Raw genomic sequence first — 26,237 nt, forward strand, 5'->3', positions numbered from 1 at the left:
TTTGGAAGGCAATGTAATAAAAGGTCATGAGGGCCTTCCACATTTTTCTACCAGAAATCATGGTGAACCTAGTTAAAGATGGTCTCTTACATAGTTGACAGGAAATCCTGATCTACCTGGAAAAATCTCTCACTGATATTACAAGAGCATGTCCCTTCAAAAGTAGTAATTCATTGCTAGAGAAGGGTAACCTACCGTTTTCATAGCACACTTTTTTGAGAAGTCCTTGATAAGACTCATTTCTATATGTGAGTCAAAATTTTTCCCTATAAGTTCACACTCTCAATTATTTAGTGCCCAAAGTATAGGGATAATGATACAGAGCTCAATAGTAAAAATGTATATGGTGTCTGTCCTCCTGTGGCTATAGGCCTGACAGTGAAGAATGGAAAATCCAGATAATTAAGAATCTTCACAATGTGTGATAACATTTAAAGCCCCAAAGAATATGAAACTAGATAGAGAATAAATCTATTGATAATTTCTAGTTTTAAGTAGCTATGGGTGGCACAAACTCTGTATAATTGCATATAATCCTCAAGAAAAGCCTGTACAGATACAAATGAAAAGACATAAACTCAGAGAGGCCAAGCATGTAGTCTACGGCTACACAATTAATAAGCATATATAGACTATAAATAAAAATTCAAAAAATATCACCCGCTTATGTCAAACACAGTAACAAATGTTGACAAGAATGTGTAGAAATTGGAATTCTCATTCCTTGTTGAGAATATAAAATGGTGCCTCCACTTTGGAAACATGTTGGCAGTTCCTCAAAATGTTAGACATAGAATCGCCATGTGACCCAGCATTTCAATCCCAGATACACACCCTAAAGACATGAGAACATAAGCCCATACAAAAATTATAAATAAATATATACATAGGGATGCATATATGTACACATATTTAACCAGTAGTAGAGTTTCAAAATAAGAGCATTAATTAATGTTTCATGCCAGTTTACAAAGTTTATTCAGCAAGGCTCAGAGATGGTCAGTGGCTTGCTACGAGTTAACTAGCTAGTTCAATTAGAACCAAGACTAGACTCCAGTGTCAGACTTTTGGTGGAAAAAGTACTTAGAAATGTATCAAGGGATTCCTGTGGTATAATTCCTTACCTTTGATGAATACTGAGATTTCTGTTCTAGGTCAAGGAGCTGACATCTTTCGTTAACTTTTTTTTTTTTTTCTCTTCTTGGTCCTGTTTCACTTTAGGAGTTTGAATTGTAAATTCCATTATAAATATTCACTGTAATTTTTCCATCTTTTACAATTTCCCCCCTTTCTATCCAGAAGCTGATTATTAAGAGCTAAATGTGCCTATTCAAATGAACTAGGAAGCTAAATAACTGTACAGTGGAATCCGAGCCCCAGTTCTTTTGGGAAGGTGATAATAGTCTAACCTGACCAACCAACTTTTAAAAAAATCCACTGAGCCAATACTATTCAACTGTACTTCATTTAAGTAATGTAGATTTGGAACCAGTCAAAACTGCCTACTTTACAAAAACACTTCTTCTTAACTTACTACTTCCAAATTACAAAAAGAGCACCTTTCAGAATATGTCTTCAGTAATGAGTTCTGCCAATTTAAAAGTAAGAAAGTCTAGCAGAATGTGTGAATGCCAAAAGAAGAATAATAGATGAAATTCAAGAAATCTTTAGGACTTACGGTCTTTAGATTCAGTATTTTTCATATTCTTGGTACATTAGCTCATGTCTTTCTCTTTCTTGTTTCTAAACTCCCAAGCAACATAATGATGTATTGTTAACCAATTTGGTGATATTTTTACAATCATTAGAGTACTAAGGCTATATTATGTAAAATATTTCTTTGTGCCCTGTTACTTCGGCCTGCTTTAGTTTTACTTCTTTTCCTTTATTTTTAATGACTTTAGTGTTTAACTCTCTCAAAAGAAACATGGTGCTAGTGAATACTGTCAATTTCAGGCCGTTACCTTCCTGGACACAATAACTGGCCAGAAATGGGCCCAAACTAGACCCATTTAAAGTCCCTTTTTACTTTTGAGACTTTTCTAAATGGAGCTGGCAGAACAGTTTGTTTGGACTATGATTCTACTGAAGCATGACTCTAGCTGTGTCTCTCCTTCAAATGTCATAGTTACGACAGTGAGGACCCTCTGGCTCCTCCTCTCCATTTCTGGATGGTTTTCCCATTCTCCTCCATAAAACCATCTGGTTTGGAATCACATATTGTCAGACCACCTGCTACCACTTCGAGTTGTAGGCATCTACTGGCCATTGGCTCACTCTTCTCCTTTCCAGATTTTAGTTCTTGGCTTAATGACTTGCTTTCTAACACTATACATTCATTGTTCTTGGTGATTTCAATATCCACATAGATAATCTTCCTAAAACAGACCACTTGGTTCTCTGACTTCCTCTCAAGTACACTTGTTCTCCCCAATTTAGCATCTCCCTTCCATCCTTATAGCCTAGACTGTCATTACTTATAAGAACAAACCCTTCATGATGGAAATTTCAAGCATTGCATCCTACCATTTATTGTTCTAAAATGCTCACTCTAAAACACAATCCTCCCACCTCCTCAAAACAAAGAACTCACCTTTTCATGATCTAATCCCCTCTTCTAACTGTTCTCATTACCCAGCTGAAATTACGTGATCGATATTTTATAATCAGTCTCTCATCCACACTTTCAACTCCTTCCTTCTTTTTCACTGCGCTAGCAAAACCCAAACAGATCTTATCTATCTTTCCGCTCGCCCCACCCTAGCATAGGTACAGGTAAACAATCTGGTCCCATTGGACCCCCCAAGACCAAATGGGTCCACATTAAAACACACCTTCCTTTGGCCGGGCGCGGTGGCTCATGCCTGTAATCCCAGCATTTTTGGAGGCCGGATCATCTGAGGTCGGGAGTTTGAGACCAGCCTGAACAACATGGTGAAACCCTCTCTCTACTAGCAATACAAAAATTAGCTGGGCATGGTGGCACATGCCTGTAATCCCAGCTACTCGAGAGGCTGAGGCAGGAGAATCAATTGAACCCAGCAGGTGGAAGTTGCAGTGAGCCGAGATCTTACCACTGCACTCCGGCCTGGGTGACAGAGGGAAACACTGTCTCAAAAACAAAACAAAACAAAACAAAACAAGCAAAAATACATTTTCCTGAGGAGTCATTTAAAGTGCATGACCATTAACCTCAAGTTGGCCCTGAATGCAGCCAGGCAATCAGCTGAACTTCCCTTGCCCTTTTATTCTTCTCCCCTCAAACCTACAATACATCCTCATTCTGTTCACTGTTATCTGATGACTTTGCTTCTATTTCTCTGAAAAATATGGAAACAAGGTGCATTAATCAGGGTTCTCCAGAGAATCAGAATCAAATATATGTGTATGTGGAAGGATGGATAGATACATAGATGATAGATAGATAGATAGATAGATAGATAGATAGATAGATAATAGAAACAGACAGAATTAAGGCAAGAGTTGATACTGCAGTCTCAAGTCCAAAATGTGCAGGTTGGAACTCAGGCAAGGTTTCTGTGTTGCCGTCTTAGAGCACTATTGCTTCTCCTTTGGGAAACCTCATTTTTGCTCTTAGGGCCTTCAACTAATTGGATGAGGCTCACCCACATTACAAAGAGGAATCTGCCTTACTCAGTCTATTGATTTAAATGTTAATCACATCTAAAAAAATCACAGCAACCCCTAGTGTTTTACCAAACAGCCAGGCAGTGTAGCCTAGCCAAGCTGATGTGCAAAATTAACCATCATACAATGAGAAGAAGGATTTCTCAAGTTCCCACCATCACTTCTACTCCCACGGACGACAGTGCCCACATCCTCTCTCTTTCCTTATGTTGCTGTGCGTCAGGCTTCTCAGCCTCAGCACTATCTGTGTTGGGAGGATCCTTCTCATTGTGGGGAAGCTGTACTCTGCCTTGCAGGAAGTTTAGCAGCCTGTCTGGCCTCTATCCACTAGACTTCAGTAGCACCCCCACTTGTGACAACTAAAATATGTCTCCAGACATTGCCAAATGTTCTAACAAACTTCCCCCAGTTTTAAATAAACTCTCTGTGCTCCTAGAGTCAAGCCCTCAAGTTGAGCATGAGATTCCATCTTCTCTCAGGTTGTTGCCCCAGCAATTCTCTTCTCACTTCATGCTATCCCCAATTTCATCAGTTTCCCCCTCTTTGTTGGATCATTCCCACTATATACAAATATGCTTTATTCTTTCCCCAAAATATCTCATAGCCCACTTTACTTTTTATCTATCCCGTAATTTCTTTTGTTCTGTTTGTAGTAAAATTCCTTGCAAATGTTTGTACTTATTACCAATTACGTTGTTCTTTCTCAAATTCACTTCAGAGTTTTCCCTTGCTACTCCAACAAAGCAGCTCTCATCAATGTCACCAATGACCTTCACGTTGCTAAATCCAATAGTTCTTCTCTCACTTGTCTTATGTGCAATATTTGACAGTCGATCACTTTCTCCCCCTTGACATAATGATATAATGAGATCTTCCTCATTGTCTTGACCACATAAATTTTGAGTTCCAAGATAATCAGACCTTGAACCTCTTGTCTATCACACTCACTCATTTGATAATCTTATCTAGTCCCTTAGCATTTAATGTCACTTACATGCTGACGAAACCTCAATTTATATCTTCAGCCCAAGCTGCTCCCATGAACTCCAGACTCACACGCCCTTGCCCTTAGTCGTGGGACTTTGCAGTTCCTTCGTCTGGTGACAGCCCCTTGATTTGGGGTTTGATCACATGACTTTCATTAGCTGATGAGATGTGATGGGAAGTCGCAGGGTGCCAGTTCTAAGCCTAGGCCTTAAGAAAAATTGACGCTCCTGTCTTCCAAATTCCCATAGTGGTTTTACATTCCATGAAGACATTCTCCAGTTATCCTGCTTGTCCAAAGATGGTAAAAGAGACATTGGAGTAACTAGGACCTAACCAGCAGCTTAGAGTTATGAACTGTGAGCTCAGTCGCACTCAGCCAAAACCAAGCAGCTCAGTCAAGAGCGAATCATGGCTTTTCTCTGCAGTCACTCAGTTTTGGAATCAGTTTTTGGGATGCTGGAATGCTGTGTTACATGGCATTATTATGGCAATTGTAAATGCACCACAACTCCTAATTTTCCTCCTGCACCTGTTTTGCCCTCAATGATCCTCAATTCTGTGGATAATAATTCCAGCCTTCTAATTTCTCAGGCCAAAACATATTAGAGTTATTCCTGACATCACTCTTCTTCTCATAGCTCACATCCAAACCATTATACAATCTTACCTTTTGTACCTTTAAAATATTTCTACCATACTCCCATTTCTCGGATTCTCCGTGGAGACGAAAGTGACCCCACCTTGGATGCTAGTCTGCCACAGTCCTGTGAATGCCTCCTGATTCCTACTTTACTTACTCTCCCTTGTGTAAGAACATGTCAACCTTGATGATGTTATTGCACAAATTACAGGCTGTGACACACCTGGCATTCTTGCCTGTTCTGCAGGGCTGCACTTAGTTGTCCATACAGAGGACATACACCCTCTCTCTATGGTATACAAGCCCTGGGTCTGGGGGTAACAGTGTGGAAATCTACCTGACCTGCTACTGCCCAAGACCGTGCTGCTGTTCATAAGTTTTCCAATAAATTGCCCTCTACCAACAAACCGAGTTTCTCTGCCTCGTTCTTTGGCTTCTCTGTTCCTTTTGTGTTTGGTGGTCTTTTTGCATATATGGCCCTTTTATGGGACACTCATTAACCCGATGCAAGCTATCACCATCTGCAAACTGGAGTGTCACAATGGGTTGCCAAATGGATTCCCTGATTCTATTTGCCCCGTTCCCCATAGAGTTGTTTTTCAACACAGAAACAAATTGATCTTGCTGAGTAAAAATTATATCTATCTCCTGCCCAAACCCTCCAGGATCTTTCTGCCTCGCTCAGAGTAAAAGCTAAGGCCCTAACCAGGGCACGCAAGGCCTCATTGGATCTGTGGCTCCCAACATCCCTTATCTCTCCAATCTCATCTTCTGCCCTTATCTCACTCCCCTGCAGCCGCACCCACCCTGCAGAAGACATGTGCAGAGCACATGCCTGGCCTGAGTTCTTCATGCTGACACTGCTCTCTGCTCCAAATAGCTCTATAACCCGCACTCCCACTGCTCTCATGTCCTCACTCAGATGCTGCCTTCATGATGAAGCTCTCGGTGTGAGTCGGCTAAGGCTGCTGCCATCACAAAGTACCATGAAGCAGGTGGCTTAAGCTACAGAAATATCTGGTCTCATTGTTCTGGAGGCTAGAAGTCTGAAGTCAAGGTGTCATCGAGGTTGGCTCCCTGTGAGGCCTGTTCCAGGCCCCTCTCCTTGTCATGTGGATGGCTGTCTTCATGCTCACTTGGGGTTTGTCCTGTATCTTCACATTGTCTTCCCTTTTGTGTCCAAATTTCCCCTATTTATAAGGACATCAGTCACACTGGATTAAGGCCCATCCTAAGGTCCTCATTTTAATTTCATTACCTCTGTCAAGATCTTTTCTCCGTCCGAGGTGCTGTGAGTTGCGATTTCAACGTATAAATTTTGAGGAGAAACAATTCAAGCCCAAACACCTTCTCTAATCATCTACGTTAAACTACATCCTCATCTGCACCTTACGTCTAATAATCTATGTTAAACTACATCCTCATCTGCACCTTATCTTTTTTCTTATAGTACTTATCACCTTCTAGCATACTATAAAAATTGTGTCTTTAGCAACAAGAAGTTAGGACAAATACCTTCCCCAGAATATAAAACAGTTTCAGGGCACATAGTAGGTGCTTCATAATTGTTAATTGAATGAACCCATTTTTCCAAACATCTAACATCTTCTTTCTCCAGAATTTACTTCTTCCAGGACAGCGACTAAGTAGCCTTTCACTTAACAAACCCAAAGGCCAGGAAGGCCTGCCCGGACTGCTCGGCTCTTTCCTACGACTCCGCCTACTCTGAATCCACCCACAAAACGCAGAGATCTGACCTTATCCTGTGAACAGGCTAAGATGTAACGCTGCCGTTATAAGAACAATTGCCAGCTACTTGAAAATTCACCTTTTAAATGCCTTAAAAATGTAATAGTAACTTTGCATTAAAGTTACTTTTCTGCTAAGTTTGACAGGTTCAGTTTATTTTTAATATCATTACAAAATGTCAACCTATTCTTTTCCTCATATCGTTCTATGCATAGCGCAGTTACACACACACACACACACACACACGCACACACACACAGGTTCGCCTGTTCACGAGACAGTGTCTGTTAGAACCAAGAGCAGCCTGTCCTGAAGTCAAGTCGTAGCTCAGCTGCACAAGCATGGGCAACTTTGATTAACTTCTCTGCATTCACTTGAATCATCTGTAAAATGAGCATCATTCCAAAAGGTCCTTTTCTCCTTTATACTCTTCTCTCACTATGAATGGAAACTGTCAGGTGTCTCCCAGAATTATGTAGATATCCTTGGTTTTAATTTATTTACTTGACAGAGAGAACTTGTAGTTCAGACAATCCAAAAGAATACCAAGAAAGTAACATATAATAGCCTTAGAAATACCAAAAGGGAGTATTTATTGCTATAAATACTAAAGGCTAAAACTCTGCAAATCCCAGAACCTTCAATTCTGCCCCGTTTGTAGACAATAGACATAGAAGGGAAGCAGCTTATTAACTTAAAAGGGAGGAGGAGCTGTTAACATCACTACAAATAATATAATATTGTTAGGCAGAGTATAATAACAATAAATCTCTAGATAACTTTGTGGCCAATATTTGAATGATCTTTGTATTTAGAGATGACAGTTACTATACTGATACACAACTATGAGTGTGTGCTTACCTTTTATGCAAAGAATGAATAATATTTTGTAATATGAGCTTGAAACTATCATCTTTTGATTTGTGGCTATAACATTCACTGAAGATCTTAGAGCAGGCGATTTAACTTCTTTTTTCACCTTTGGCCTAAAATATTATAATTCCATTTAAGAACTTTTGTTTTTTAAAGAAAGGCATGAAGCTTATAGCTCATATCTTCCTAACACTCCAAATAATTAGTGAATAAACAGGTATAATGCACAAAGGTGTAGAACAAGCTTTGCAGTATGCAACCTTTTGCCAAGAAACTAGAAAAATGATATTTATATCTGTATATATAAACACTAAAGCATACAAAGAAACTCACAAATGTGGTTATTTTCCATATATATATTTTATATGCTGTTTTGATTTTCAAACCATGTCAATACATTACCTATATAAAAAATACAAAACTTGTTATTTTACCTTATCAGATATAAACAAAACATATAGATAAGAAAAAGAGGGCTTGCTTTCACCTCACTTCTCCTGAAGCAAATTAACATAAGAAATGAGAATCAAAGCTTGTTCCTGTGTATTTTCCAACTATTGTCTTCATTTTTATGAGAATAAGAGTATAAAAAGAGTGATGCTATTTTAGCCAGAGTACTATGTATTGTAAACTGAATGTTTTTAGAAGAGCCCTTTTTGTATTCACTCAGAATGAGGACTTATTTTTGTCCCCAGCTGCTTTTGGAAGCATGTGCCTATAATCGGAGGGCTGCAGATACCCAGGCGTCTGCCAGGAGTCCCCGGAACAAAGCCGCAGAAGCTGGTGCCCTCTGCTTGTTTGTGTTCATGCTTGGTTCTGGATGTTGCTTTTCTTGAAAGAATTGACATTAAGTGCAGTGAAATAAATCCATTTTGTGTGACATTAAATGTTTTTATTGGCTGTGTAATCATATATATAAAATCTCCATTCCTGATGAATCCTGAAATATGCTTATAAGGATGACCACATTTATTGTAGAGCAGGAAGACAGCAATGCCAGTTCTATAAAAGCCAAGTTGAAAGAAGCAAGTTTATGCATAGTGATCTGGAGTGTCCTTAGTTTATTTTTCATGTACCTCACTTTCATCTTGGTGACCAATTTATCTATATTTGACTAATATATGTATACAAAAATAAGATCTGCATAATGCATAACACAAACATCAAAACTATAAAGGACATTGTAAGTGAGGTTTCAACTTAATGCTTCATGATTTGTTGACCCTAAATATTGCTACAGATATTAGCAAAGAGATCGTAGAATAAGAATTTTATTTGGAATAAACTACTCTCTATGTAATCGGCTCCAAAACTTTTAGGAAAAAATGAGTTCCAAGAGAAGATGAATTGTGAAAATTTGTTGAATGGAACCAGTAGACAGAAAAAAATGCTAAAAAAAAAAAAAGTTTAAGAATTAGGTTTTCTCCATAGATGAATGACATTTCAGTATAAAACAGTCCTCACGGAATTGCTAATTAAGCAAGAGTTATACAAGCAAAGACTGAATTACAATACTCCATTTCAGTTTATCCACCACCTTAGTGCCTAACTTGAAATTTTTTCATCTATTAATTCAGTGTTAACCTGATTAAAATTTTAAAATAATCTGATAAAATTTAATGAAATGGTCATCTCTCTAATTTTTCAGAAATTCCCCATGTCTATGCCTCTAGTTCTATAAAATTGTAGTCTGAAATCTGGAGAAGAGAAAGAGAGGGAATAAGAGTAAGTTTTTTTTATTGTGTTATTTATAACAACAAATGGTCTTTTGAGTACCAAATATATAGTCCTTTTATGCACAGAGAGGCAAAATTCTAGCTGTTTCAGTAAATGCTCACTTGTAGATAATTCAAACAATGGAATATTCCAATAACCATTTTCTTTATGTATTAGCAGATAATTTCACAGTGACCTTGAATCACTGCAGCATTCCAAAGTGTTCTGAATTATCAGAGTTACAGTTATGGTCAATTTAGTTTTAGTGCTAAGAATATGTTATTAATATGAACTATTTGAAATTGTTACATTAGACTAATAATCTCTATAAGTTGCTTATTAATGTTAGAAGTTCATAGATATCCTTGCTGATCATATGTTTGAAATTTGCTATACTTGAAATTTGAAAATAAATAATAATGATAATGCTCTAGAGATGTTCTTTTGAAGCACAAGTTTCGACTCTTTCAGAATGCCTTTAAAAACCTTTTTATATTGAAATAAATGATCCTGTCATGGAGGCTCCTCCCCTGGATTCTCATGCAGCCTTTTGACTGCATGTTATATTGCAATGTTTGTCGACATGTTCATGCCTCCACTAAGACATGAAGCATCTAGAGGGAAGGGACTGCCTGTGCGTGTATAATGCATGAACACCTGTTGCATTTAATTGCATAATATGGCCATTTCCCATTTCAGTTTTATGGGTGCCCAGACTTTTATTCAACAAACATTTATTGAACTCCTGTAATATGATTTTCAGAGTGTCAGGATAAGAACAAGAAAGTTAAAAGTTCAAAGATCCAGAGATGTTTGTTGATCTCCATTCAGTGTCATCTGGTGAATGAAGTAACTAGGCCATAATTACAACGCAAGATCAATGCTAAAGGGGCCGACTGGAATACGGAGAATGAAGAACCCTAGTGTGAAGAAGAGGTGACACATAAATATCACCCTAGACATTGAACTAGGGTTCTCATATAGTGGACAGAGTGGCAAACGCAAAGATGTGGATTCAGAAGAGGTCAATGGTGTGGACTGGGAAAAGATCAGTGGGCCTGAATGACAGAGTGTATGAGGGGCTGATGGGAGCTGAAGCAGGAAAAGGACACAGTGGGCTCTGTGCACCTCTATTCTTACACTGCAGGATGCAGATGGGAAAGCAGGAGAGTCAGTGAACGGTGTGGAGTATTGACTGGAAGCAAAGAGGAAATGCAGAAAAACAAACTTTACAGCTGCTTATTGAAAACAGCTACCATTTATATAGCACTAGACAATTTGCTAGGCTACCTGCATATACTATTTAATGTAATCCTTGCAATAGTCCTGTGGAGAGGGACCATTTCCACTAGTTTCCATTTACAGGTGAGAAAAATAAAGCTTCATGGTGGTCAGTGACTTGCCCAGCTATGAAGGGAGAAAATAGTACAGTCTGTTTTCAAATCCGGAGGCATATGACTCCAAAGTAAATTCATATGATCACTGTTCTATGCCTTATGGCCAATGTCTGTTTCCGGGAACGTGATCAGAGGGGATTACAAAACAAAGCAAGGTATATGTGCCCTGGCCACTCTCCTCAGGCGTCTTGCCATTGGGGCCGGTGGCAAGTCAGAATGTCTGCCGTGGAGCAGTGAGCCTCAGAGTGTGACGATTGCAGTGAGTGTGTGACACTGAGGTGATTAACTGTCACACTTGTTACACTAAGGCAATTTTTAAATAAAGGCACATAGTAGAGAGTTTTCCATAATCTGCACAGTTTAGAATTTTAGCGGAACCCAAAAACCACTAGGAACAAAAGAAAACGTGACTACAGTGACAAGGCAGCCTGCAAATAGACCCGAGGTCACCCCGAATATGCACGTTTGTGGTCAACTGCCTGACATCCTTGCTGTTTTATGTTCACTATTGTTTGAAGATCCATATTATTAGTTTGCTCTCCTTTGGCCTGTGAAATTGATCTTACGAATTTTCTTTTCAATCTGTTTCAGTAGGCATCCTAATTTACATTGAAAATATATGGCCAGTGAAGTAACAGCCTGGAGAGATCTACACTCACATGGATCTTGGTGAGTACGAACATGTGCACATTGTGTTTACTAATCTTTCGGCGGAGGGCAAAAGGGAGCCCAGAAGAGATGGAGGCCTCTCAACCATGACATATTTGGTTATGTTTTCCGTCATCTGATCTGCTATTGCAGTCAAAAAGCAAAGCATTAAGTAGATGTTAAGGGCAGAGATGTATTTATTTATGCATTTTCTGGCAGCCGAAAAGTAGAGATGGATTAAATGTGTGGTCTTAGAGCTGGATAGCTACTTGTATCTATCATCACATGGGTTTGATTTTGTGGATGGGAGTCTCAATCCACATTTAATTAAGCTCCCTTGCTCTTTCAAATGAAAGCTCAGGAACACATAAAAAAAGTGTTTGCTTTTAGTGCAGTGCTTCTGTGGCTTCCAGAATTGGATGGATTTCATCGCATCCTGACTGATCTATCTCAACAGGAAAAATTTAACTGATTCCATTTTTGCCTGTGCCTTCTCTTATTTTATTTTAGAGGGATTTAGAATTTGAGTTGTCTGAACGCTTTTGAAGGCTCAGAGCTCCAATTTAGTGTGAATTTATATTGTAAATTTGCAAAATTCTAGCAATAATATAAATGTGAGTAAACAAAATGTTGATCCAAAACATTTGATTTCATAAAAGACATTTGCATAGTATCTAAAAATTAATGTCAATATTAGTGTCTTTCATGAAGCTCTGAAACTTCCAATAGTTAAAAGAGATAAAGAATATAGACAAGATTTTAATAAGTTACATTTCCCTCATATCCCCACTACCCAATGTAAACCCAAATATATTATGACCTGAGTGAGATGAGATTAGAAATGTGATTGAACACAAATAAGTGGAACATAATATATTTTATAATCAAAATATCATAAATTCTCTAATTTCCATTTATACAGCATTGTCCTTCTGAGGATCTCAAATAATTTTATATCAATTCATAAGACAAATCAACATATTAAAAGTAGAAATTACATTGTTGTTATAATATGCTCTGCCTTGAAACAAGCAAATTTGTATATGTCAATTAACTTTTATCATAAAGAATAAGTGTAGATTATTACTCCTATCAATTTTCTCTAATATTTTGGTGAAAATTAATACTTTTTATAAATATATCCAAATATCTGCCTTTTATTGCTGTATTTCATATTTCCAGTCTATTAGAACAAAATATAGTCTATTTCCTGATGATTAAGAAGAATTGTAATTATAAACGCATATTTAAAAATAAAAAATTGAAATAAGCAGCATTCACTAAAATTTAGAAAATAAGAAAAATTAATATAATCATGCCTGAATTATTACTGGTATATGAAGAAATCACACTAACCAAATTTTATGATCCACATGCGAAAAAAATTGGAATATTATGCAAACATTTTAGGTCAGAGCACACAAACTGTTTTGCATATTATTTTTGTTGCTATTAATGTGAAAAATACATAGTTTCCAAGATGCAAACCTTTGCAGCCATATGAATCATTCCTCTGATGTCAGCTCAGCCCAGAGTCCATGTTAGAGTCCCATCATACATCTAATTACCCAACCAGTCAGGGATTTTGTTTTTTTTTGTTTTTTTGAAACAGGGTCTTGCTCTGTCGTCCAGACCGAGTGCAGTGGCACAATAATGGCTCACTGCAGTCACGACCTTCGGGCTCAAGCGGTCCATCCTCCCACCTCACTTCCTGAGTCACTACGATTAAAAGTGCATGCCACCACACCCGGCTAATTTTTGTATTTTTTCGTAGTGATGGGGGTCTCACTAAGTTGCCCAGACTGATCTCAAATGCCTGGGCTCAAGCAGTCCTCTCTCACTGCAGCCTCTGAAAGTGCTGGGATTACAGATGTGAGCCAACACGATCCCCCAGGATTTTTTTTTAACAATTTTTTTCAAATTAGCCTAGAAATATTGGAAACTAATATAATGAATCCACAATATACATTTATTTATTTATTTAATTTATTTCATGGTTCAGCCATCCTATCAATTAAGGGAAATATTGATAGGATGGCTAAACCATGAAATAAATAAATGTATTGTGTGGATTCATTATATATTTGCCAAAATTTTTCAGTGTAATTAATTATGCAAATATTTTGTCTAGTCTTAACAAACATTAAAACTTGCTCACCATACATGAAACAGTTTGCCAGATTTGGACAGCAGCAAGTCCTATGAGGGCAAAGTGGCCAGGGCAAAACTCAGGGGATCATCTGGAAGCACTGCCTTTAGGACAGAGCCTCATCAAACTAAGCTCATAACTATGACGTGCAGAAGACATTGCCCTAGTCATGGCTTGTGCTTGGGCGTTGCATGAGACCTGGCTTGCCCCAGGGCTGTTGGGTTCCATCAGGGAATATTTGGCCTGTGCAAACAGTATTTTGAAGGAGAGTTGAATGGAAAGCGTATTTACAGAGGTATGGGCAGAGCTGTGGGAACCCAGGGGGATACTGAAGCCTCCTGGTAGGAGCAGAAAGCCATCACCACTCCTAGACTCAAAGGATCACAGCTGTGGGAGACAGATGCTGAAGAGAATCTGTGGCTTTTGGCAGAGCCCCACTACTGGTCCAATATTCAGTAGGAAAGGAGTCTGGGAATAAATAGTCCAATCTCATTATTCGTGTGTCCTCTGACAATCTGCCTAAATTTCCCATTGGTTACACCTAATAGAGAAGTCTGAGAAAGGGAGACCATTAATGCAAGTCATTAAAGGTCAGCCTCCCAGGGCACAAAACAAGTTGGAAAAGGGTGAAGACAGAATTTGGTTGAACAAACAGATCTCAGCCAGCACACCAGGCCTGCTGGAGGATGTTGACCAGGGCTGTGCTAAGCCATGCTGGACCCAAGACTAAAGGAAATATCTGTGATGATGATGCTGTCTTGCTTAAAACTTTGATATTGTTGTTTATCATAGTTTTTTGCCATTGATCTTATTTATAAGATGTGGCATTACAATATTATTTATCCTGATTACTCAGTTTTTTTGGTAACCCCTTAAATTTTGCACTCAAGATGAATATCTCACTCCCCAAACTCGAATCTCAGCCCAGGTAACTGGAGTCAATATACTGCATTTTGCTTTCTGATGATTACCCATAATTTTACTGTGTGTTTCATTATGTGTGTTTCTCTCATTAATACATTGTGAATAACTCTTTTAAAACCCAAGTTCTGAAAAATTGTGTACACACCTGATGTATTTTATAATATGAAGTCTGGAGAGCGTCCCTGTTTTCTGAAACAAGCAAGGTTATGTATCCTGATAAACTTTCCTTCCCGGAAACCGCTGTGTTTGGATCCTTTGTTTGTGACCTGACCCCTAGAGATCAGCTCATCCTTGAATAACAGCTGGTAAATAAATGACCAGCAGCAGTTTATTCTGTGGCTTCTCTGCCCCTTGACCCCGCTAGAGTCGAAGATTTATGAGGGCAAGGATAGCGGTTTTTGTTGTTGATGTTGTTGACCTCACCACTCTAGCAATACATACTGATTAATACAACAAATGAACTAATCAACAACCATATCGTATGGGAACCATGGATATCAGATAATACATCTCCGGCTAAAGGAAAACAGGATAACCACCTCATTAGGTGCTCCCGCTAACCTTTTGTCTTCTTGTTTGTGATGACTTAGAATCAGAACATTCAACTATGGAAAAACTGGGGGATTTATTACAAGTGGCTGGAGAGCCTTATGAAGCTACATACAAATGCTAGAGCATTCAGTTTCTTTTGCTTGGGACATATCTCCTCCCAGCTAATCTCCATTCATCCATGGGTACTACATACTACAGAATCAAAAGGAGAGCATGGAGGAAACGATGTCATGAGCGTCTGTGAAGCTCCTTACATAAGTCACTACAGTAAAGTTGGAATTCTTAACGCTGTCACTAGAATACAACAATTTAACACTTGACTACCTAAAATTCTTAAATATCTAAAGCACTGGGATTTTGAATTAAAATACTTTTATTATTTAGAATGTCACATGCTTTTTATTAGCTGTTGGTATGTTCACAGTGAATGAGACATGAATCGAGGTGAGCTCAAATTTGAAAACTAGACATTTCCATTTTGGACTTTGTTATCTGAAGGGATCCTAAGGAAAGATCTCTGACACAGCAGCTGTGGACAACACTTTACAATGATCTAACTAGCTCACATTAGAATTTCCCAAATGTGTTTCTGTGGGATGTTAATAGGTGATGTATGAGGGGGTGTGGGGGTGTGTGTGTGTGTGTGTGTGTGTGTGTGTGTGTGCGTGATGGTAGTGAAGGTGATTACGTGGTTGAATACTTTTGCTAAGTGCTGGGCTAAACAGATTCTTTCAACCTACTGGGAGCCTAATATGATTATTTGAATCTTTAATCTTTAAGAAGGATGTGCAACATTTGCCAAAAAGTATGTGACTACAGCACCCATTTTCCCATAGCATTTCACAGGATTTTGAATTCCCAGAAAACATTTTGGAAAGTGCTGGTGTCTTCAATAGTAATACTTTTAGTTCTGTATTAGTTTCCAATTGCTGCTGCAAAAAAATTACCACAACTTAGATACTTGCAACCACACAAATTAATTTCACTGTAGCTCTGGAGGTCCCAATTCTGAGGTGAGTTTTACATGACTAAGATTGCGGTGTCCGCAAGGCTGTGTTCCTTCTGGAGGCTCTGCGGAGCGGAGACGCCCTGGTCTTGCCGTTTCCAGCTCCTCAGGGCTGCCCGTGCACTCTTTGGCCCTGGCGCTCCAACTTCCAATTCTGTCATAAGATCTCCTTTTTCCTGTAAAATTGTCAAAGATGCTCCAAGAGTCACCTTTGAACAGGTCTCATTCATTTTAAAGTAATCTCATGTAATTTCAAAAGCATGTTGAGTGTCCACTCTGGGGATGACTTTCACTCATGCGATGTGAGGTGTTCATCCGAATGAAATGCAATCTAGCCCTTAAATAATGAATTATTTAATTGTAGATGTAAAATTAGTTCCCAGGTATTTAAACTTCAAAGAAGAATATAAATGGCCTAAAAACAACTCACAAAAGTGCTTCAGGGGCTGGGCGCGGCGGCTCACGCCTGTAATCCCAGCACTTTGGGAGGCTGAGGCGGGCAGATCACGAGGTCAGGAGTTCGAGACCAGGCGGGTTAACATGGTGAAACCCCGTCTCTACTAAAAATACAAAAATTAGCTGGGTGTGGTGGCGGCTACACAGGAGGCTGAAGCAGGAGAATGGCGTGAACTCAGGAGGCAGAGGTTGCAGTGAGCCGAGATCATGCCATTGCACTCCAGCCTGAGCGACAGGGTGAGACTTCGTCTCAAAAAAAAAAAACAAGTGCTTGAGGGTGCATGCCAGGGGTCAAACAATGGGTAGTGTTCTGACCTGTTAAAATTTGGAGAAGCAGCCAGGGCTGAGACAACAGTGCAAAATGAATGCCCGAAAATATCTCAGTTAAACGCAGGAACTTGGTGTTTCACACGTGTTCCTAGGAGCCAAATGTGAGAGTAAGGTATGATACATGTGACAGAATGGGAATGAAGAAGTCTGGGGCCAGATGGTATTTTCTCTTATGCTTTGAATGAGGTAATTTGTCTTAACATGGTTGGTAGTTAATTTGGTTGTTTATAATTTTTTCAACAAATAATTATGAGCACCTACCAGTGTCTAACCTCACCCTGGGTGTGGAGGTGATGGAGAGCCATCAAAGGCTTTTCACCGGGGTGGTGGTAAAATCATGCAGAGCTTTAGAAAGTCAATTCTGGCAGCAAATTCGAATAAATGGGGGGCTCTATATTAGTTTGCTAGGACTGCTGTAGCAAAGTGCTACCAACGAAGGGGCTTAAACACAGGAGTTTATTGTCATAGTCCTGGAGGCCAGAAGTCCAACGTCAAGGTGCGAGCAGAGTCATGCTCCCCCTGAAGGCGCCAGGGAATGATCTGTGCTGGGCCTCTCTCCTGGCTGCCTGCAGTTCCAGTGGCAGCGTAACTGCAATCCTCACATGCTGTTCTCTGTGTGTGTGTCTCTGTGGCTGTGTCCAAATTTTCCCTTTTTAGAAGGGCATGTTTTATTAAGTCATATTGGATGACTGTGCCCACCCTAACGATTTCCTCTTAACTGACCATCTGCAAAGACCCTGCTGTGGTCTGAATGTTTATGTTCCCCCCAATACCTATCCGAAACCTAACCCCCAAGGTGATGGTATTAAGAGGTGGGACCTTTGGGAGGTGATGGGTCAGGAGGACTCCCCCCCCTCATGAATTGAATCAGTGGCCCATAAAAGAGGCCTGAGGGCACTTGTTCACTCCTTGTGCCATGTGGGCACACATAGAAGGCACCATCTATGAGGAATGGGTCCCTACCAGAAAGGGAATCTTGATTTTGGACTTCCCAGTCTCCAGAACTGTGAGCAATCAATTTCTGTTTATAAAATTATCCAGTTTTGTTTATTTTGCTATTTTGCATGAATGGACTAAGACAGACCCTATTTGCAGATAAGGTCAAATTCATAGGTTCTAGCAGTTAGTGCTTCAACATCTCTTTGGGGAGATATAATTCAACCCGTAACCCACTGGAAGTGGAGAATGGAGGAAGTGGGAAATCTAGTTAATCTTCAGTGGTTTTGGAAGACGTGCCTGGGCAGAAGTGAGGAACTTGCAGTGTCCTTAGGAAATAACGGGAGCCCAAGTGAGGGCAATGGCAGCAGGATGGGAGGAGGTTCTGCGTGCCATATCGAGCATCCACACCACAGCACTATTTATCATGAATCTGCTTCTGAAAACTTCAGCATAAGCAGCACAACTTCTCGTGTATTGCTTTTTGCTAAGATGAAACAGAACTAAAAATGTGCTGAAAACTGTAACTCTCCCCTACATTTCTCATCATGATTCTCTTTCTACTACTGACCAGATAATGAAAATAATCAGCACTATCTACACAGCACGAATATTTTCATTTATATTAAATTGGATACGCTTTTTCTTTTTTTTAAATGACCAGCATTGCATTTTAAAGTGACTTTTTTTTTCTTTTTTCTTCTGACTGTACATTTCTGACTTTATGTATTGGCAACTGGAAGATTTCAACATTATTCTATATTTGAATCAAATGCATATACTTTTCTTTCCAAATGAAAGCAAACTGCGATCATCTGGGAGTGAATGTTTTTAAGAATCATGCAATACTTAGTCTTCAAGAAACTTGTCACGCAGAAAATCCTTGGTGTATGAATTTTTGCAGCCCGTCTTATTTAATGAATGTTCTAAGAAGACTTCAAAAAGACAAATTAAAATCAGTTGTCCCTGACATGCGTATCTGAGGAATATCAAGAGCTTTTTAATAAATTTATTTAAGACTGAATATGGGTCAAAATATTTTTATACCCATTCTTAGAACTGACAGATTGTCACATTTGTTAGTGTGGGTGAAAATAATATTATATTTCAAAAATCAATGAAAAATAAAAGTTAAATTGAAATGTCACATATGGTATTATAAGCAATTGTGCCACTCCTGCATATTAAAATTAAACATAAGCATAGGCAACCAGCCCTTGGTTTCTGAAAGTCTTCACAACTTAGCCTGAGAAATACAAAACCATTTTCCCTCTTGTTCCCTTCACCAACTTTTGACTCAGATCCCTTTTTCTTTGCTTCTGAAACTGCCCCAGGTCACCCCCTAGGCAGCCAGCCAGTCTAAAAGAATCAAAGTAGCTATTTTACAGGGCTTTGCTCATTATGATTTCAGCAAACCCTTTCCATGCTCCTGTTTCCCTCTGACACACTTCTCAGAAGAGAGATATTGGCTTACACTTGTGCATTTGTGTCCTCAGAAATTACTGTTCATACATAATTGCCTTGTATTTAGAGTGCCCTGACAAGATTCTTCTTGCTCTTACAATTAGAAGTAGTAGAATGTATTTTGCCATTCCAATGCCAAGAACAAAACTCAAGTCTCTCAAGATTCAAAATTCATGGAGAGCTGGCAAGCCAGCAACTCTTACTGCAAAGGAAAGAGATTTAAGGAGGCTTAGAAGAGAAGTTGTAAGGAACTGGAATGCTAATATTTCTTGCCAAATCAAACTTTCTGGAGGTATAATTACTGTAATTAGAAATAGGTGACATTTTCCTTGAGATATTTATATACAGAGCTCAAATCCAAAGGAAAAGCACTCGTTTTGTACCATCTCTCTTCTCAATATCTCTCTCTGTTTTTCTGTCTTGTCCAATTAGGAAATTTAGTGGTAGCTAAAAAACAACTTTGCCTACTTTAGAATTTTGTCTGTGTTTAAGCCCCAGAATACAACTTTTAATAACTCCAAGCCTCCTTGAAAAGGTGATAACAAGACAGCTTTGACATTTTGTGCAAATTCATCCTTACTGCTGGGAAAACCACAAAACCTGGAGTCTGCTAATGGCACATCAATAATCTTTGCGTCATAGGTGAAGACCAGTAAAATTAGCACTTAAGACAATTCTTCCTGGCTTTCCTAAACAAATTCGTGAAAAGAAGTGGATGAGTCTTTCTCTACTCTTAGCTCGTCTATTTGAGTATATACTTTCTTCTTTGAAGACATCGTTCGTTTTCATGGATTTCCTATCAACCTCTTTGTGGCTGACTTCCAGCCCTTTCATTAGCATGGTCTGCACGTGTAAATCATCTGACTCGTTTAGCTTTCCAGCTTTGTCTCTCGCCTCCCTTCCTTCCCTCCCGCTTCACCCCTGCCCCTCTTTGTCTAGGCACAGTGGAGTTCCTCTGATCCCCAAACCGATGTTCCTTTACATTGCTGTGCTTACTATTCTAATGTCCTTTTATTTCTCTATTTTCAAAAAATGCATTCTACTTGGTAGTTTTCTCTCTATGGAAGCTTCATCTGAAGACTTCTATCTTAAAACAAATTTTTCTCTTTTTTTTAACTCCTGAAAACTTTGTTCTAGTATTTACCATATTTCACTGAAATGATACAATAATTCACACAGAATAGATAATAAATATCTCTTTAATTAATTAATCATGTATATTTTATTCTCAGCACTCTCTTTACCAAATTGCCAGGGCATTAGAAACTCCCTCCTCTGTAACCCATAGAAGCTCTACATATTGCCTTTATCACATTACCTGGCAGCTAATCATTGGCGTTGTTTCTCCTCAGATACCCCAGACATCACAAACTCCTTGAGGTTACAGCTTGTGTTGCACTCATCTTTATATTCTGAATCTAACATTGTGACTGGCACAGAGCAGACACCTGGTGAGTATTGAATGAGTGACTAAACTCAAAGGGCAGCACATACAGTCTCCAGGGTATGTGTTATGACTGCATTAGGCTGTTTTTGTATTGCTATAAAGAAATATCTGTCACTAGGTAATGTATAAAGAAAAGAGGGTTAATTGGTTCATGGTTCTGCAGACAGTACAAGGAGTGTGATGCTACCATCTGCTTCTGTGGAGGCCTCAGGAGGCTTACAGTCATGGTGGAAGGTGAAGGAGGAGCAGTCATTTCACATGGCAAGAGCAGAAGCAAGAGGAAGATATGGACGGAGCCACTTTTAAACAACCGGATCTCTCGAGAACCCGTTGATGATCTGGAGGACAGCACCAAGCCATGAGGGATCCACCCCTCTGGCCCACACACCTCCCCCAGGCCACACCCCAACATTGAGGATGACATTTCCACATGAGATTTGGAGGGGTCAGGCATCCAAACCCCATGTCAATGACCTTTCTCTCCCACTGATGTCAGAGGACACTTATTTGTGCCACGCTAACCTGTGGGTACAGCCTGATTCTTATTTTCCCTTTGTTTATTTACTCATTTTTTTTGTTTGTGAATTTTGTCTCTCCACTAGGCCACTAATTAATTCATTATATTAGTTAGAATTCTCCAGAGAAACAGAACAGGAGGTAGATAGATAGATAGATAGATAGATAGATAGATAGATAGATAGATAAATAGATAGGAGGGGTTCAATATTATGGGAAATGGTTTGCATGATTCTAGAGTCTGAGATATTGTGCTGCCTGAAAACCGGAGAACCAGGGAAGGTGTGGTACAAATCAGTCCAGGGCTGACAGCCCAAGAAGCTCAGTCTCTGACAGTGGGTGTCCCAGCTCCAGAGAAAGAGTGTGTTCGCCCTTGTTCTGCCGTTTTGTTCTCTTAGAGCCCTCCGTGTACTGGGGGGTGCTTGCCCACATTGGTGAGGGTGATCTCCTTTACTGAGTCCACTGATTCACATGCTACCCCTTCTGGAAACAGCCTCACACACACACCCAGAAAGAATGTTTTACCAGCTATATGGGCATCTCTGAACCCAGTCAAGGTGATGCATGAAATTAATGCTCACACTCACCTAGATCTTACAGCTCACATTTTCCTAGCAGAGAAGAATGGATTGCTATAGCAATGAGGGTTCTTAGAGACTGAGGATGTTCGCCCTGCAGAGATTACCTCTAAATTAATCCCAACTGGAAGTCAGGGAGCGAGCCTCTATAAAACATAGCCTGTGTTCAGCCACATTGATTTTTATTATGGGAAATATATGAAAATTCAGCGAAGGTGACGGAGTGCCTTCTGAAGAGAACCCAGTGGAGATTCTTACCACCATTAAAAACAAGCTCATCATCAGTTCATCTTATTGGTGTGAGATTTGCTTCACAATCTTCAAATAATGTTACAGAAGATTTCATCTGAAACTACACATTTTGGGGATTTTTATTTAGGCTTTCATTTAAAACACCGAACACTGAATAAAAGAATCTAAGCCTATTATCTATATATCCATGGCAAAGTTTCTCCACTTTATTGTCAAAAGTTTACATAAAGTTGAAACCAGAAAAAAAAACATTTTTTTCTTAACTAATATTGGTGAGAAATTGAGAGATACTTTTTTTTTTTTTTTTTGGACGGAGTTTTTGCTGTTGTTGCCCAGGCTGGAGTGCAATGGCACAATCTCGGCTCACTGCAACCTCCACCTCCTGGGTTCAAGCCATTCTCCTGCCTCAGCCTCCTGAGTAGCTGGGATTACAGGCATGCACCACCATGCCCGGCTAATTTTGTATTTTTAGTAGAGATGGGGTTTCCCCATGTTGGTCAGGCTGGTCTCGAACTCCTGACCTCAGGTGATTCGCTCGCCTCGGCGTCCCAAAGTGCTGAGATTACAGGCATGAGCCACCGCGCCTGGCCGAGAGATATCTTTTTACCTTGAGGTATATTTAGAGTTGACCTCAACATACCACTGTACTCAGTTGAACAGATATAATTAGATTTATAATTATCTTTTAAAAAGTTGTTCTAATACTAACAGTTTAAATAATGTGAGTATCCAATTACTTGGTTTTATTATCCTACATATTTAACACTTACATCCAGGAACATGCAGGTTTTCTTTTATGCTTAGCTTTGTTTTCTGGGGTAACAATGAAGAAAATAATCTCTAGAGAATAAAGGATAAGAAACCATGAATTACCTGAAAGACTTAAGGTTTATATCATTTGGAGCCTGAACTTAAATGATGTGTTTGCAGGAGAAAAACAATTCTAAAAGACCATTCTACTTAAATGGAGCTTGTACTAAAGTGTTGAAAAGCTGCAAAATGTTGCTTATTTTTAAGTTTAAGGCAGCTATACCTGGAATAATTACCATGACAACTTAAGGCCAAGTTCAAGAGCCCGAGTGAAAAATAGAATCAGTTCTATAATTGATTCTCTTTGAAACTACTAAATTCACAGTTGCAGAATTGTACAACTTTAACTATATTCTTTGAATTATATGCAGATTGTACAGGTTATGTGTTTTTACTGTAGCTTTGGTATTTCATTTCTGGAGAAGAAACAAGGCTGTTAGTCAAATATCTTAAACTATGAAATAGTGCATGGACTCACAGAGCTCCGCTTCACATGAATAGTGTGAGATGAACAGAAAGTGGCCACTGGCATGACAAGAACATCTGCTACTTAAAACTATGTGGCCATAAGCAAGATAATTAACCTCTTTAAACTTTCTTTTTTATCTGTATAAATAAGGATGTCAATGAATTCCTTATACAGATATAATGGTAAAATGAGATAATATATTTGAAGGGTATAGAAAGGTGCCTAGCATATTTAAACCATCTAAAAATAGTTTTGCTTTTATGTATTGAAAAGTTCGGTTGCACCAAAGTCACTGCAAAAGTGACTAGTCAAAGGCAAGTAACACAAAACTTCAGAACAATTGGATTACATAAGTAAGAGATTTGTAGTTCTCCCCCTACAAATAAGGAGTTGGCTCAGGACAGAGCTCTTCAAGAATGTTTTCAAGGACCTAGGCTCCTCATCTCTCCAGTCCTAACCCTTGGTCGTGACTTTCATCCTCATGATTCCAAGACAGCTGCTGCACATCCAATGCCATGTCTGCATTCCAACCACAAAGAAGGAAAAAGGATAAAAAGCCAAATATCTTCTTCACATAGGTTTTTTCTTTTTAATTTGGAAAAATAACCACTTTCTAGCTAACTTTTAATTATATTCTATTAGTGAGAAGAAATATACCAAATTGCCATTTAACACAAAGAGGGGTAGGAGGTTTTAGGTCTTAACTGGAAACATAGCTATTCCTTTCTCTGTATCTGTTATCTGTCTCTGTCTCTACCTCTCTCTTTCTGTGTGTGTGTGTGTGTAAAGAGAGACACAGAGAGAGAGAGAGAGAAAGAAAGAGAGAGAGAACAAAAGAAGAAAGGAGAAGGTATATTGGATAGCTAACCAGCAATGTTAGCCACGGTTATATTTAGACAATTCGTTTTGCAGCTTATAAGAGGGCATGCTTGAATATAAACTCATATGACAAGCATAGTTAAAATACTTTCATTCAATTTTGCATTCCATGAAGCTTCACTATATACTCTAGTCCAGTTTAGCAAGGAGCGTTAGACTGGGGCTAGAATCTGGACAGCCTGTGTCTGTCTCTAGTTTACTGCTTAGCTTTGTGCAAATTACCTAATTATTCTGCATATAATTTTCCTCTCCCATTAAATGTGGAGGTCAGATGAGAGGCTACCAATTTCAGATCTTAAATTTGGTGGTTTCATGATTGTTATATTTCTCCCTATTCTTTTAAAAAACAGTTTTATATTTTCAAAAACTTAATAATTTTCTGGAACTATTGAACTTTGGTTAAGACAGTCTTGCAGAGGTTATGTATTGTTCTCAGCACTGTGCCAGGCTGCATGTGAGACACAAAACCAGTTAAAGACATGCCCACCGCTCTCCGTGTACGACACTAAGCACCTTCAGTGTGGCCATGACTCACTGTTGGTGCCAAGGTTCCAAGAAGAGATAAGTCAGAATGACATGAGGAATTTAAAGATGGCTTCACAGATGAATGGAACTGGAACTCAATGCCATCTCACTAACATTTGAAAATTAAATGCAAGGTAGAATGAAAAGATATGGTTAGGTGGATAAAATATGAAGGAACATCTCAAACAAAGGGAGATGCACCAACAGAAACACAGATGAGAACGCAGGTGCTATGATGTGGATGTTTGTCTCTCCAACCCCTGCATTGAAATCTCACCCCAGTGTTGGAGGTGGGGCCTGATGAGAGGAGTCCTGGTCATGAGGGCAGATCCCGCATGAATAGATTAATGGCCCCCATTAGGGGTGAGTTCTCACCTCAGAGTTCCCACAAGAACTGGTTGTTCAAAAGAGGCTGGCACCTGTGTCCACCCACCCGCCATGTCCTCTCGCCATGTGATCTCTACGTGCCAGCTCCCCCTCACCTTCTCCTGGCACCATGGTGGACGTTCCCTGAGGCCTCACCAGAAGCCAGGCATTGTCAGCACTGTGCTTCTTGTCCAGCCTGCAGAACCATAGGCCAAATAAACCCTTCTTTATAAATTACCTACCTCAGGGATTCCCTTAGAATACCAAATTAGACTCAGACAGTAAGCTTGACAAGTTGGGGCCGAGGAAGGAGCCTCTCCCAGTTAGGTGAGAAAGCATATGCTAGTGACTGATAAAAATAAGGTTGCCCGAAGACTTTGTAAACCTGTTTCCTGCAATTCTTACTCTAACACAAATACACAGCTAGGACCAGGAGGCTGCTTCACCATAAGTGTCTCTACCACTTGCACACACAGTGCACACAAGTTGAATCAGAGCAACTTGCTGTACTGGACCCAGGTTCCTGTGAGCAGAAAGTACAATACACTCCTCAGTATCCATGCCATGTATCCGACTCAGTGTCACTCAGTGTTGCTAATACTGTATCCGGACTTAGCCAACTCCTGGATCTAAAGCTGGCCAAAATAAGCAAAACAAACAAACAAACAAACAAACAAAAAACCTACCTGAATGCCTTCGTTGCACCTTCAGTTGTGAACTAATCAGTCATAAATCCCAACCCAACTCTTTCTAACTCTTGCCTATAACTGTTCCTGTCACTTATGCATTGGTATCACAAATGGGAGAGACCTAGTGTTAATTCATTGAGTAATGAGAAGCCACTATGGATACTTGAAGCAGAAAGGAACTGTTTTACGAAGTTTTGTTCCTCGGCAACATTTGAAATAAAAAATAATGTA

Source organism: Pan paniscus, chromosome 3 (genome assembly GCF_029289425.2).
Source record: "Pan paniscus chromosome 3, NHGRI_mPanPan1-v2.0_pri, whole genome shotgun sequence".
Lineage (NCBI taxonomy): Eukaryota > Metazoa > Chordata > Mammalia > Primates > Hominidae > Pan > Pan paniscus.